The 13,263-nt window shown below is 38.9% G+C and overlaps 1 protein-coding gene across 1 annotated transcript in view; it reads left to right on the plus strand.

Annotated features, from left to right (window-relative positions):
* ADGRL2 (adhesion G protein-coupled receptor L2) overlaps window positions 1-13,263 on the plus strand; it is a 709,985-nt gene that overhangs the window by 173,633 nt on the left and 523,089 nt on the right. The window lies entirely within an intron of this gene.

Below are 13,263 nucleotides of genomic sequence, written 5' to 3' on the forward strand. Positions count from 1 at the left end.
AGAAAGTAGGATTGTTCACCAGTAGCATGTAGATCCCATTAGATTACCCAAAAGGATTGTGACCATGGACAGAAAATTCTTACCAACCCTAGTTTAAAGTTTAGTCATCACCTAGAAATAAGTTGTATATAACTATTTCTTTATGCTATTGTGTATTCTTATTCCTTTTTAAAGCTGGGATTGGCTATCATCATATATCACATAGCTTCAGTGGGATTTCAGATTATCTTTTAAGATGTATGCATCAGATCAGGTGTACCCTTGTATTTCGGGGAAGAGGAAATGGAACAAAAAAATCTAGATTTAACCATAAATATTTTGGTCGGGTCTAATTTTACATCCCAATAGAATATTGTGTGTTGGTGGGGGTTGCTAGAAGTTATCATATTTCTCTTACTAGACAAATTAACTCACCAAATTCATACCTATGGGGTACTAGCATATGTAAAAATACAGTTCCACATTTATGATGGTTCTATAAATATAGATGCACCATGATTATCAGTAAAGCTGCTCATTAAAATTTAGGACAGCATACAAAATTGTATCTTTTTATGGGGAGAAAAATCTGAAAAGGAAAGCTAAAAATAGCAACCCTTTAGCTCTTTGATGAAGGCCTTTTCCAGCATGTTTCAACATTTGTCACAGAGTAGGAAACACTTCACAAAGGGGAAATAAATTGTCAGAGAAAAGTGAAAAAGAGAAACTGTAATAGTTCCAAAAAGTAATGTTCAAATATGGTCCAAGGAAAAGTAGGTTGATAACTCCCCTAGGGACTTTATGCTGCTATTGTCTGTGGGAACAAACCGGTAACTCAGAAGCCTGAGTTATGCCTTTTCAAAAATGTCTTCTCATGAAAGGCTGCAATGAACTCAACAGTCACTTCATGGTTATTTTAGTTAAATGAAGGCATTCTTGGGAAGGTGAAAGAAAAAAGTAACGTGATGACATGGGTAGCACAATTCCATGTTCAACACATTAGAAGAAGAAGAGCAGAACTTGTAAAGTCCTTGAACCATGTAGAGACCTTGAAAAAGCCCCACCACAGGGAATGGGGAATCAGCGCTCTCTCTCTCTCTCTCTCTCTCTCTCTATATATATATATATATATATATATATGCTGAATTTCAGCATCACCCCACTCCAAAATGTTTTCTTTAAAAAAATAAAATACCTTGGATAGTGACTAACATTGACTTTTACTTTCCTGAAACATCACTTTGAATGGCCATTGAGCATGCCAATGTAGTTTACCAAGTACAGAGGAGCCGGAAATGGCCCTCCATCCTTCAGAATTGTCCATCCCTGCAATAATTTACTTCATGCCTACAGTTGTGCTCTAAGACATTGCTACTCAAAGTGGTGGTCCATGGACCAGTTCTGCTCCCATAGTCAGCAGCACCTGGGCCCTGAAGCATTTCCAAGAGAGAAACAATTGTAGCCAATGAGCACAAATAAGGTACCAGTCCCTGGTATCTCACAGTCACCCACATCAGGTAGCTTAAAAAGGACCACTCTGACAGATTTTTATTCTTATTGATGTTTGAATGAAAGATATTTATTGAATACATAATAAATATCTGCTCACAGGAAGCAGTCATCTCTCTGGATCTTTTGTCGGTTTCCTGGAGGTTTGAGAAAATTACATCATCCTAACATAGCGAGCCATTGCCTGGCTATCCCCTGTCACTAAATGGCTGGGGGAAGAGATGCCCTGGTGGCAGATAGGTAAATGAAGCATGTGAAGAGGGAAAGGAAGCACGGTCATACCTGGCCAAACTTTGCAGTCAGTTCATGCAATCCAGGACCTTGGCTTGGGATGTTTAGGATTCTGTTGTGAATAATAGAATGTTGCTGCTGCTGCTGTTGTTGTTGTTGTTGATGATGATGATGATGATATCCCACTTTTTCTGGGACTCAGGCAGTTTGCAAGGATTAAAATAATACAGCTAAAAAGTTTACTACCTACAACAATTAAAAATAGAATTCAACTATCAATAAACTTCAAAACAGCCTATTCCACTTTTTTACAGTTTTTACAGTGCCCCAAACAGACTGGCCAGAAAGGCTGGTCTGTGGGTGAGCTGGGGCACGGTATCCTGTCAATGCATGCCCTGACTCCATCCCCAGGGTGCCCTGATGCCGCATGCCACTTCAGATGGTGCATGGCATCATGGCATACCTCCAGTGCTGCATCCAGATGACACAGCACCAAAGGGGTGTCACAGAGCTGCTCTACACATGGCTGTGGTGCCCTTTGGTGGGCACAAAAAGGAGCCGCTTTTTGCAGGTCTGTTTTGCACACTGCAAAGGCCGGATCGGGGCTGTGGCATGAGGTTGCTGTGGCCCCAATCCAGTCAGGAAAGGGGCGTATCTTGCTGCCCCTTAGGGGCATCTGTAGATCCCCAGTGAAACTGATATTCCTAATGTTTAGGTGAAAACTTTTTTTTGTCATTTGAATCCATTGGTTTATGCACTAGTTTCTGAAGCTTGTTACATCTTCTATTTGACATCACTTGAGATATTTAAAGATGGCTATCATGACAGCTCCTGGCCTTCTTTTCTCTAAGTCATTCCTCATAGGGCTTTTTTTCCAGATCATTTATCATTTTGATCACCCTTCTCTGGACATATTGCAGCTTGTCAATATCCTTCTTGAACTTCAGTGCCCAGAAATGAACATAGCATTCCAGGGAACCATCTGACCAAAGCAGAATAGAATGACACTACTATTTCACTTGATCAGACTTTCAACTGCATTACTGTTGATGTAGCCAAGTACTGCATTGGTGTTTTTGGTTGCCATATCACTCAGTTGACTCATTTCAGCTTGTGGTCTACTAAGATCCCTAGATCCTTTTCTCATTACTGGTTTCAAGACTTTTCTGCTTTTATTTGTTCACATTCTTAGTCTTGGAATTAAGCAGTTACAAATAATGAGTTTTGTTGTTGTTGTGTGCCTTCAAGTAGTTTCCAACTTATGTTAACACTAAGGTGAACCTTTCATGGGATTTTCTGCAGAACATTTGTTCAGAGGGGTTTGCCATTGCCTTCCTCTGAGACAGAGGGTGTATGACTTGACCAAAGTCATCCAGTAAGTTTCCATGAGAGAGTAGGCATTCAGACCCTGGTCTACCAGGGTCCTAACCCATCATTGAAACCACAACCCTACATGGCTCCAAAGAAAGAGCTACTTATAATTAATTACTTCCACCAATAATCAAGATATAAATATTAACATGTAACTGTAATAAGGATAAGTGGACTTTTTCTTGCAATACAAAGGTAACTGGTTCAATTACTTTTATAGTTATGAGGTGCATTCACTATCTACATTTTTCTTGTACCAGCAGCTTGTAGCATTTTTGGCACTAGGTAGCTACAGTATAATGTATTTTCAATTACTTTTCAGTAATAAGAGTAAAGAATTATTTCAATAGTGGACTTTAAAATTATCCAAGAATGGGCACCCTTGAAAATCAAACTGTAACTCGTTACTTTTAATAATAGCTTCCCAACCTCTGGGTTGATAAACAACAAATCTCTAAACTTTAAATGAGTTTTTTTCTCCCCCAGATCCCTCCAAAGATACAGAAGATGGAAACTGGGAATGGCCATAAGAAGAACATGTGTTTTGTGTTGAACGTAGAAAAATGCAACTACACTTGTATAAGCAATAATATGCCTTCAAGGGATTTGTTGTTATGTGCCTTCAAGTCATTTCTAACTTATGGCAACACTGAGATAAATCTATCATGGAATTTTCTTGGTAAGGTTGGTTCCGAAGGGGGTTGTCTTTCCCTTCCTCTTAGACTGAGAGAGTGTGAGTTGCCCTAGGTCACCATGGTTTCCATGGCTGAGCAGTAATTGAAACCCTGGATAGTAAAGTACTGTATTTCCTGCATGTTTCTTTTTTGTCTTGTCTGAACTTTTTTTCCTTGTCTTTATCACTTGACATGAAGTCTAAGTTCTTCAATTTGACTTCAGGTCTCTCTTGTTCATCTAGTTCATCTTCTTGCCATCTTTATCTTAGTAATGTAGTCACAGCTGGCATGACTATCTACCAGTCATGTAGTTTCTATTAATATATACTTTCTCTTTATTGCATTTGTTTCTGATCCTTCTTACACCCACAAAAACCAATAGTTTACCACCAAGCAATGGCCTGGACCATCTCTTTGGAGGGATGTATGCCATATAAGAATGTGGTTCGTGATTTGTATGTCATACGAAATGTCAGAATACAATGTTTCTGATGGATGCAATGCAATGTAATTTCTGTAAACCTTTTATTATTTTGTGCGGGCCATGTGCCGTAATAAATTATTCAAGAAGATTTGTATGTGAGATTTCTTCTCTGTGGAGGGCCTTTTCTCACCAAATGTTATGATGTGTGTGGGCCACCCTTGCTGGAGCACAGGTGCTTATTTGGCTTTATGTTACAAATGAGGTCCTCAGAGTGAGCAGTAAGAAAGTGACTTCATTTAACAAGCCAATTTGTAAAATTGCCCCTTGTTGCTTAGGCCACAAATAAGCCACTTCTGTTTTCTTACCTTATTATGGGTCATGAAATGGTGGCAGACAGTTGTTTTCATGTGAATAAATAAAGAGAATATGAATGTGTTTTTTTTTTTTAAAAAAAGAAGCAATGGAAACTATCACCAAAATGTATATGATCTAGATAAACAGATACATCTTTTTAGAGCAATTCAAGCTTGTAATGATAACCACATACTACAAGCAATATAAGTTCAGATATAAAAGTACGGAACAACATATTGTCAAGAGCAATAAAAAAGATTTAGAGGCATGTAAATTTAGATAGATCAGCAAGAGACGAGACTTGATATTGCTTTATTACACACACCTACCTGTTTGGGAAGCCATATGGAGTGGAATATAAAAAAGTAAGAGTTATTAATCATTTGGGGCTTCATTTTAAAATAAAAAGACTGTACAAATATTGTGTACTCTAGACAGAATCTAATTGAGAATTATCAAGCTTCAGACTGTAAGATTTGTTGATCTTTAAAAGAAAATTATAAACAGTTATATAGCACACTTCCAAAACAAAATATTTACTTGTTACAGAAATGATTTAAATGAAATGCACAGTAGAGCTGTGCATTCACTGTAGTTACATGAGGTGGATGAGAGGGGATCTGTCATTTATGGCTAGTCACAAACACCTATGAAATCATGATGACATGTGTCTCTTATTCTCACTGGTAGGAAAGTGATTAAGAGAAGCTACCATAAAGATGTGAGGTAAGGTCATCTCCCTGGGTAGGGGCAACTATAAACAGTTCACACAAGAGCCCATAAACAAGTGTATAGGTGACATGATATTTGGGAGTAATTGTAGTAGGTATTGAGTGTGTGTACAATACACAATTGTACCAAGGTTGGGTTTCCCTTATCAGGCATTTCAAAATTCAAAATCCTTCAGAATCCAAAATGGTTCACATGGGTGGCTGAGATAGAGACACCTTTGCATTTCTGATGGTTCAGTGTACACAAACTTTGTCTCATAATCATTAAATTTATGTACAAATTTACTACAGGTTATGTATATATGAAATGTAAATGAACTTCCTGTTTAGACTTGGATCCCATCTCCAAGAATCTCATTATGTATATGCAAATACTCTGAAATCTGGGAGAAAAAATCTCGAATTCAAAACACATTTAGGCCCAAATATTTTGGATAAGGGAGATTCAGCCTGTACTACTTTTATTGCAATAGGTCCATCCTACAGACCCCTGAGATTTGAAATGGTAGTGACATATTAAGAATTCACTTTTACAGAGAACCACAAAGAAGAGAGGGGGGGAGGAGTTGTGGTCATATTCAAAGAAAGGTAGTGGACTGGAAGGGGTTCCCACCAAGTATGTCAGCATTATTTTAAATGTTAGGGAAATTAACCTCTGCAAGAGGCCATGTAACCTTTAGGACCGTTTGCACTTGTATATAACAGTAATAACTGATGAGAACTACAGGTCTAGGTGAATGAATAAAGTTCTATTTTGAAAAATGCAGAGTACATTCAGACACACAATAGCAATTCTCACAGGCACAGCATTTCAAAGTAACTGAAATGGAAATATAGAAACAGGATAGGGGAGTCTGAAGGGTTTGCAGGAAAGTGATAATTACCTGAGTAGACAACAGAAAGCTGGAGTGACTCAGACATGGGGGGCTGACGGTGTCAGTTACATAAACGGAGTGCAACCTGGGACAATTGTATGCGTAATATGAATGTGCAGAGACTAGATGAATATTTATACCTGAAATCTAGACACAAGCAGTGGTAACAAAAGCTGGAAGTCCTTTCCTAGGAATCAACAATGGGATTCCCGACTTGTTGTTGACTTTAATTTTAGTGTGACAAAAGCAACGATTGGATCAGGATATCCCCAGGGTGGATGGACAGGGAAATTTGACCGACTACACAACAACGAGGCTGGCTTACTGCTTTGGATGTAAGGATGTCTCAGGGTGCAACAGGAAATGTGGATGGCTTGGGGGAAGGAAGGAACACTTAGCAGCTTTGATCGTATTATTACCTGGATCATTCACATGCTTCAGGTTTAGCTCCTTTTCTCCTGAGAACCTAACCTCATGTTCCTAAAGGTCATCATGATCTCTCGAGAACATAGTGGCTCCAATTATGAAATAGGACATATGGGGACCCCAGAAGCAGTGCAAAATATTCAGGGTTTACTAATAGCGGAGGAGGAGGAGGAGGTGGAGGAGGAGACCACCTTAATATTTTAGTATTTTATCATTATCCTAGTATATACACATAGGAAGTATTCATACCTCAACAATAAATTGAATCTCTACATATTTATTTATTTGACTTACATTCACCTTTGCCCTAGTACTGGGATATAAGGACACTCATAACAAGATTAAAGCCAATATAAATAAAGCAGACAGGAAAGAGGTACAGATTTACAAACAGACAAAAGCATATAATGTTAAAACACAGTTAAATTGTAATATTAATCCTATAAATGCCATCCTGTACAAATTCCTTACCAGACAGTCAACTGATGAAAGCCCGCCTCAACAAATAAGTCCTTGACTGTTATCTAAAAGACAAAAGGAAGACAGTCAGTTCAACTTTCCACTGGGAGACTCTCTTTATGTTCCCACCATATGCACCTATGAATTGGGACCAAAAGAAGAATCTCTCCTGAAGGTTGTGGAGCTTGGGTAGAATTTAACAAAGAAGGCAGGGAACGCCTAACTAGCTGTTCTCTCTCTCTCTTAATCTCTTTCTCTCTCATACACACACAGTGTATGAGAGCAAGGGGGCACAGGCTATGTCTGTGTAGAAGAATGCAATGCAAAGAGCAGCTCCTTCACCCTTACTACTCTTCTCCTTTTCCTTAAGCTGCCTTTCCATTCAAGGAGAAAAATATATGGTTTCCCTCCTGTGTGTGTGCATGTGTGTGCGTGTGTGTGTGAAAATGCACCTAGCAGGAAGGGTCATCTTATGATGAAATGCATGAGCAGGCAAAAGGGGAAAGCTGCCTGTTCCTTCTCATCCATCTTCCACTTAGGACCAGACTAAATGGAACACGATTCAAGGAAGTAGCAATTATGTGAATGGATTTTTCCCCCCTAAATGAATAAAAAGAAAGATGTCAGGCTGGATCAGAATCCCAACAGGAAGGAGGTTTTACATTTTTGTCCTCCTCTATAGTCTCAATTTAAATCAGTTCCTATACCTGTAGGTTGTACTAGATGGAACACTAACTTTACTAACAATGGGGTCTTTTGTTCCAATCCAAAGAAGGGCAACAGGAGGAAAGATGTTAATATGCTTCTTCCCTACCCAACAAATACTCATCCTTTATTTGTGGTTTACCATGCACTGAATGCATGTGACTGTGCATTAGCCAAGGCCAAAATATTGCCCCACAGGGTCACACAGATCTTTCCCACCCTCTGCTGCTATCTTACCCGTTTTAACCTAAAAATACCTGGAAACCGGCATATGATTACCAGAGCTTTTCCTTTTAAAAAGAATGAATATAATGACATGCTGAAGCCATGCATAATGGAGCAGTGGTAGGATGATGATCTGCACCCAGATCATCATCCTGTCACTGCTCCATTATGCATGGCTTCAGCATGTCATTATATTATTTTTTCTTAAAATAATTTACTAATCATTCAGAAATGGCCCCTCCGTATGGCCTGTTAAGCAGTGATGCCAACATTGAAGTTTATTGGACCCATTTTTTGTCTGTTATGGGCACAGGAAGGGGATGCACGGAGGTGCGCATGAACGAGAAAAAACAGATTTTACCACACAGCAAAGTATCCTCTAAATGGCCCCATTCCATCCTCCAGAGCCAAGCCATCCCCAATCAGTGCTGAAGTGTGTCCTTTGCTTCGGTCGGAATGGGGACGGCTTGGGGCTGGGCAACAGAATGAGGCCATTTTGAGGACACTTTGAGGCGCAGTAAAATGTGTTTTTCCTCAGACTCACGTGGCCCCAAGCGGCCTCTTCCCATGCCCATAATGGGGGGAAATGGGTGCGATAAGTTTCATTGTATGGATTGTATCCTTGGTTATTAGAACCCACAACAGATTGGAGACTAAGCCAAACTGTGGGTCATCTGGATGGGATGATGAGTTTAGAATTCTTAGACTCTGCTCTATGCATCTTAAATGCATCCTATGGAATCCTTGGATTTGTAATTTGGTGTGGTATTTATAATTCACTGCTTCAGAGTTGTAGTGCACTGCCCTGAACTATATTTCCCTAGTGTACTATTTGAAGTATATCACCAAGTCCCTGGATTCTCTAGGATGGAGCGATCAAACTGGTATCAAACTGCTGTAACTACCTGTGTGGTGCAGAGACACCCTTAGATTTAAGACTATGCTCTGGAACCCATTCTTCTTTGGTAAGCAGTGCTTTTCAACTTCAGTTTTCTCATCTGTTCTATTGGATGGGTGGAGCAGCGGGGGGTGGGGGTGGCAAAAAGTCAAAAGGGGGAGCCAAATAAAGACCATAAAACCTTTCATTTCTTTTCAGTGTCTTATTAATCATCTATAATACAGAGTTTTTTTTAGTGATTGTAGCCTTTTCCTTTCTCTGCTGGTTATGTTGTGCTATATTGCTTAAAAGAATACTGCTCATTAAAGCATAGAGGAATTACTGCTTGAAAGTCAATGGCATTATAAACCCCTTCATGAAGAAGTTGCTGAGGAGGTAAACTCAAAGAAATGAATTGTTCAGCTAGGCTCCTGAAAATAAATCTCACAGTATTCAAAAATTTGTTTCCTGTTTATTTTGCAAGGTTTTTGACATAACGATAACTGTTGTCCATATATCTTCCCATGATCACCTTGCAATCCAGAAGCAAACAAAACATTGCATAACCATGCCAGCCATGTGTGTCACTTGGGGTATTGGTTTGAAAATGAACGTTAACAGAGACCTTGTAGACATCTGAACTCTATAAATCCACAGGTGTTTAAGTAGCCCTAAGGGCTGGGTCACATAGCAAGCTTGTTTCAGTCTGACTTTACAAGGATTTAGTACTGTGTAAACGACACTTGCAAGTTTTTCTCTTTACTGCTGAGTAAAACCAGTAGCTGCTTGAGCCACCTTTGAGTTTTGCTCTATAAGGGGTAAATTGGCTATTCATTTTACTCAATTCATGGCAGTGGCGATGGCATTTTAAAACCAACCGCAAATTTCAGATCACAGATCATTTTACAGATGCTTGTTAAATATTTGTCTTGTACAAGAACACACAGACAAGAACCAGGTTAAAATAATGGACAGGGAAGCATGGATCATATGCCTGTACAATTCATAAAGCCAAATAATTAGCCTTTGGAAATTTAGCTTGTCCAACCTCACAAGGTTTTTTTGAGCTATAACCCCTGCACATCACACTGACCTCCTTACAAAAAAGTGACATATAAAACTGTAATATTTATTTTAAAAGTGACTGGATCTTCTGAAACAACTATGTATTGGAGCCAAGCCTAGGGTGCACACTGTAGAAATAATGCATTTTGATACCATTTTAAGTGATGTGGCTCCATACTATCAAATTCAGGGATATGTAGTTTTACAAAATCTTCAGCCTTTTCTGCATAGTGCTAGTGCCACAAAAAACTACAAATCCCAGGATTCTGTAGAAAACAGCCATGACAATTATAATGGTGTCCAACTGCATTATTTCAACAGTGTAGATGCACCTAGATTCATACTTAGAGTAGAGCTACTGAAACCAAGGGAAATAAATAATTTCCATGCCTTATTTCTCCAGTGTGACTGTCTTGATCTAACATTGTATTTGCAAAATAACTTGAGATAATTATTTTGCTTTTTTATTTTAGTGTTATAAAAAGTGAGTTCACCAGCAATGGACACCAGATGATCTACATCGTTCAGACTGCAAAATAAGTGGCTAATTTTCAGAGTTGTTAGTAACATAGCTGAATACATAATGCAGTGTGTTCTGTATTAGAACACAGAAAATGGCATGAGCATTTGTTGAGGCACAGTGGGAATAAAAAGACCAAACACAAGAACCTGGGTTGGATAGGGGTCATTTTATTGACCTATTAAACTATTCAACCAAATTAAACTCTGTGATAAACAATAGAATGGAGCAAGCTGGTGAGTGAGCACTGGGCAAACACCAGAGCCCCAAGAAGAACTCGAATACTTGGATTGCTTCCTGACTGACCCTTATCAAAGGCAAACCAGGGAATCCCTCCTCCAAGTCATGAGATTTAAAATAAGGGCATAGCTAATGCTAGTCTCTTTCCCCAACCCCCTGGTCCCATGACCTAAAGAGGCAGTTTCCACAGTCCATCGCTTCACCAAAATGGGTGCCATAGGTGTTCACCCTCCTACCTGCCACTGACAAACCCACCAGGCTGGGCTCTCACTCCCTGCTGCAAAATGAGTTTGCCAGCAATGGAGAGCAGATGGTTTACATCTTTCAGGTTGCAAAATAAGTGACTAATTTCCAGAGTTATTAGTAACATGGCTGAATATAGAGTGCAATGTTTTCTGTACAGGAACACAGAAAACTGCATGGGTATTATTTGCAGCAAGACTCAGCTGTCTGTCTATCAGCAAGACAGGCCTTTGAAAAATTGCTCACCGCTATGCTGCTCTCCAGCAAAGGGTTGTAAAACAGTTGGAACCATGACACTCAATTCAGAGAAGTGACGTTAGAGGGGGGAAAGGAGAGGCAGAGAAATTACAGTTGCTTTGAACGAAGTAATTAGGAACTGCAAAGAAAACACAGATCTTCAGGCAAATGCCAGAAATTGAGAAGTGAACACAAGAGGGTTAGGGGCAATAGAAAAATGTGTAGGAGGACATATAATGCAAAGCTATGCCTTATTTTGCAAAATTTTGTTCCAGTTCTATATGAGTTGTATACTTTAAAATATACCAGAATATTGTAACGTCAAATGATATGATGATGCCACCAGCTCAATTTTCAATTCTGCAAGGATGGATCCAGCACCATTGGTGGAATAGATTCCTCCTTCTCCTTACATCCTTCTCCTGTCCATCTGCTCTTGGGGTACAGGGAGGACCCAGAAGCAGGGAGGAAGGGGAAACCTGTTCACGTGATGATGAATGTAGCTCTAAAACTTGTGAATGAGAGCCCTATACTTCAGCATTTCTTTTATCTCATTTGGTCACATTTCATTTTCCATTTTTTATATATAACCTTTACATTAGATGTTCTATTTAATGTGTAATGAATTTAAATTCTGAACTTAGACATTTTGCACTCAAAAGCCCACTCAAATAATCCCTTTAATTACGTCATTAAGTTTATGGTAGCATACTGGTAGACAGTAGATCTCAGTGAGTAAGGGAAGAGCACTGTCATGTCTCCAAACATAATCGGCAATATAATATGGTTCTGGCTTTCACTTCAGATTTGGTGCCCTGACCAGGGACACTCAAGAGATTATATGAATTATGTATCAGCTGTTCTTAGGAGGTATTTTCACTGATGTACCCTATATACCACTAAAGCAGTATATTCCAGCAGCTGAACATAGATGTATTCAGCTAGAGGTTACTTGCTATCCATCAAAAAAACATTTTTATGAATACCTTTCTTCCATATTACATTGGCTACCTGCCTATCTTTAATTTGGAGTTCTTAAGACTTTCATCTCATGAAATATTTAGACATCATTTTGCCTTTCTATTTTTAGGTGTTTGTCAAAAGCATACACCACGTTAAAACAATGTAAAATGATATGCATAACTAAGCAAATTTTCAAATGACCTACAAATCCCAAAGATCTGCCCTAATTGTGCCATTTTTTTTCCTTTTCCATCTCTAGATGTGCCTAAAGTTCATAACTGGCTTCTGACAACTATTTATAAGCTATTGCTACTCTGCTTCTAAAGTACAAGAGTTGTACATTCCTACCCTAAATTGATCAATTTATCTTATAATAAGCACATTGATTTGGTTTCATTTTCTAGCATAGAAATTGTAGAACTTAAGTGGCCTGCAGTAACCTACTCCTAAAAGTCCACAGATGTGTTGATAGTTTATAATGGTAAGCCAACTGTTGAAGGGTGTCAACCATATTGTGAGGACATATATCTCTTCTGTGGGCCAGGGTCAAAAGAAACCTGACTTTCTGTTTTTCAACAAACAAAGAAAAAATGGATTTCCACAACACTGATTGGCTACATGTCTCATCAGAGCAGAATACAACACAGTACTAATCGATTGGTCCATTGTGTCAGTCACAAAGCTACCTTGTTTCCTCTTGCATCTTCTCAGAGCAGTTTTTAAATTTTTTGTTTTTAGAAAAGTACAGTTGGCCATTCTGTATCCATGCCTTGAAAAAAAAATTAAATCCAAAAAGCAAACCTTGATTTTTGTCATTTTATATAAAGGACACCATTTTACTACACCATTGTATCCAATGGACCTTGAGCATCCATGGATTTTGGGATGCACGGGTGTACTTGAAACCAATCCCCAGCAGATACCAAGGACCCATTGTATTATAATTCAAACAGAACAAAGGTGAAGTGCTAAGGAAAAATATGGACAGGGAACAAAAGTTTAGAAACTGTGTGTTTACCACCTACATAGAACATATTTCACAGTCTGCATTCAGTCGCCATTTAATCTTCTCTGCACTGAGCTCTGTTACTCTTGACCAGATCTACAGCTAAGTTAAGCTAACAGAAATGAAAGAAGGGAGCTTTTAAACAAGTT

The sequence above is a fragment of the Sceloporus occidentalis genome, unplaced genomic scaffold (genome assembly GCF_023333645.1).
Source record: "Sceloporus occidentalis isolate IW3139 unplaced genomic scaffold, rSceOcc1.0.p SCAF_3, whole genome shotgun sequence".
Classification (NCBI taxonomy): Eukaryota; Metazoa; Chordata; class Lepidosauria; order Squamata; family Phrynosomatidae; genus Sceloporus; species Sceloporus occidentalis.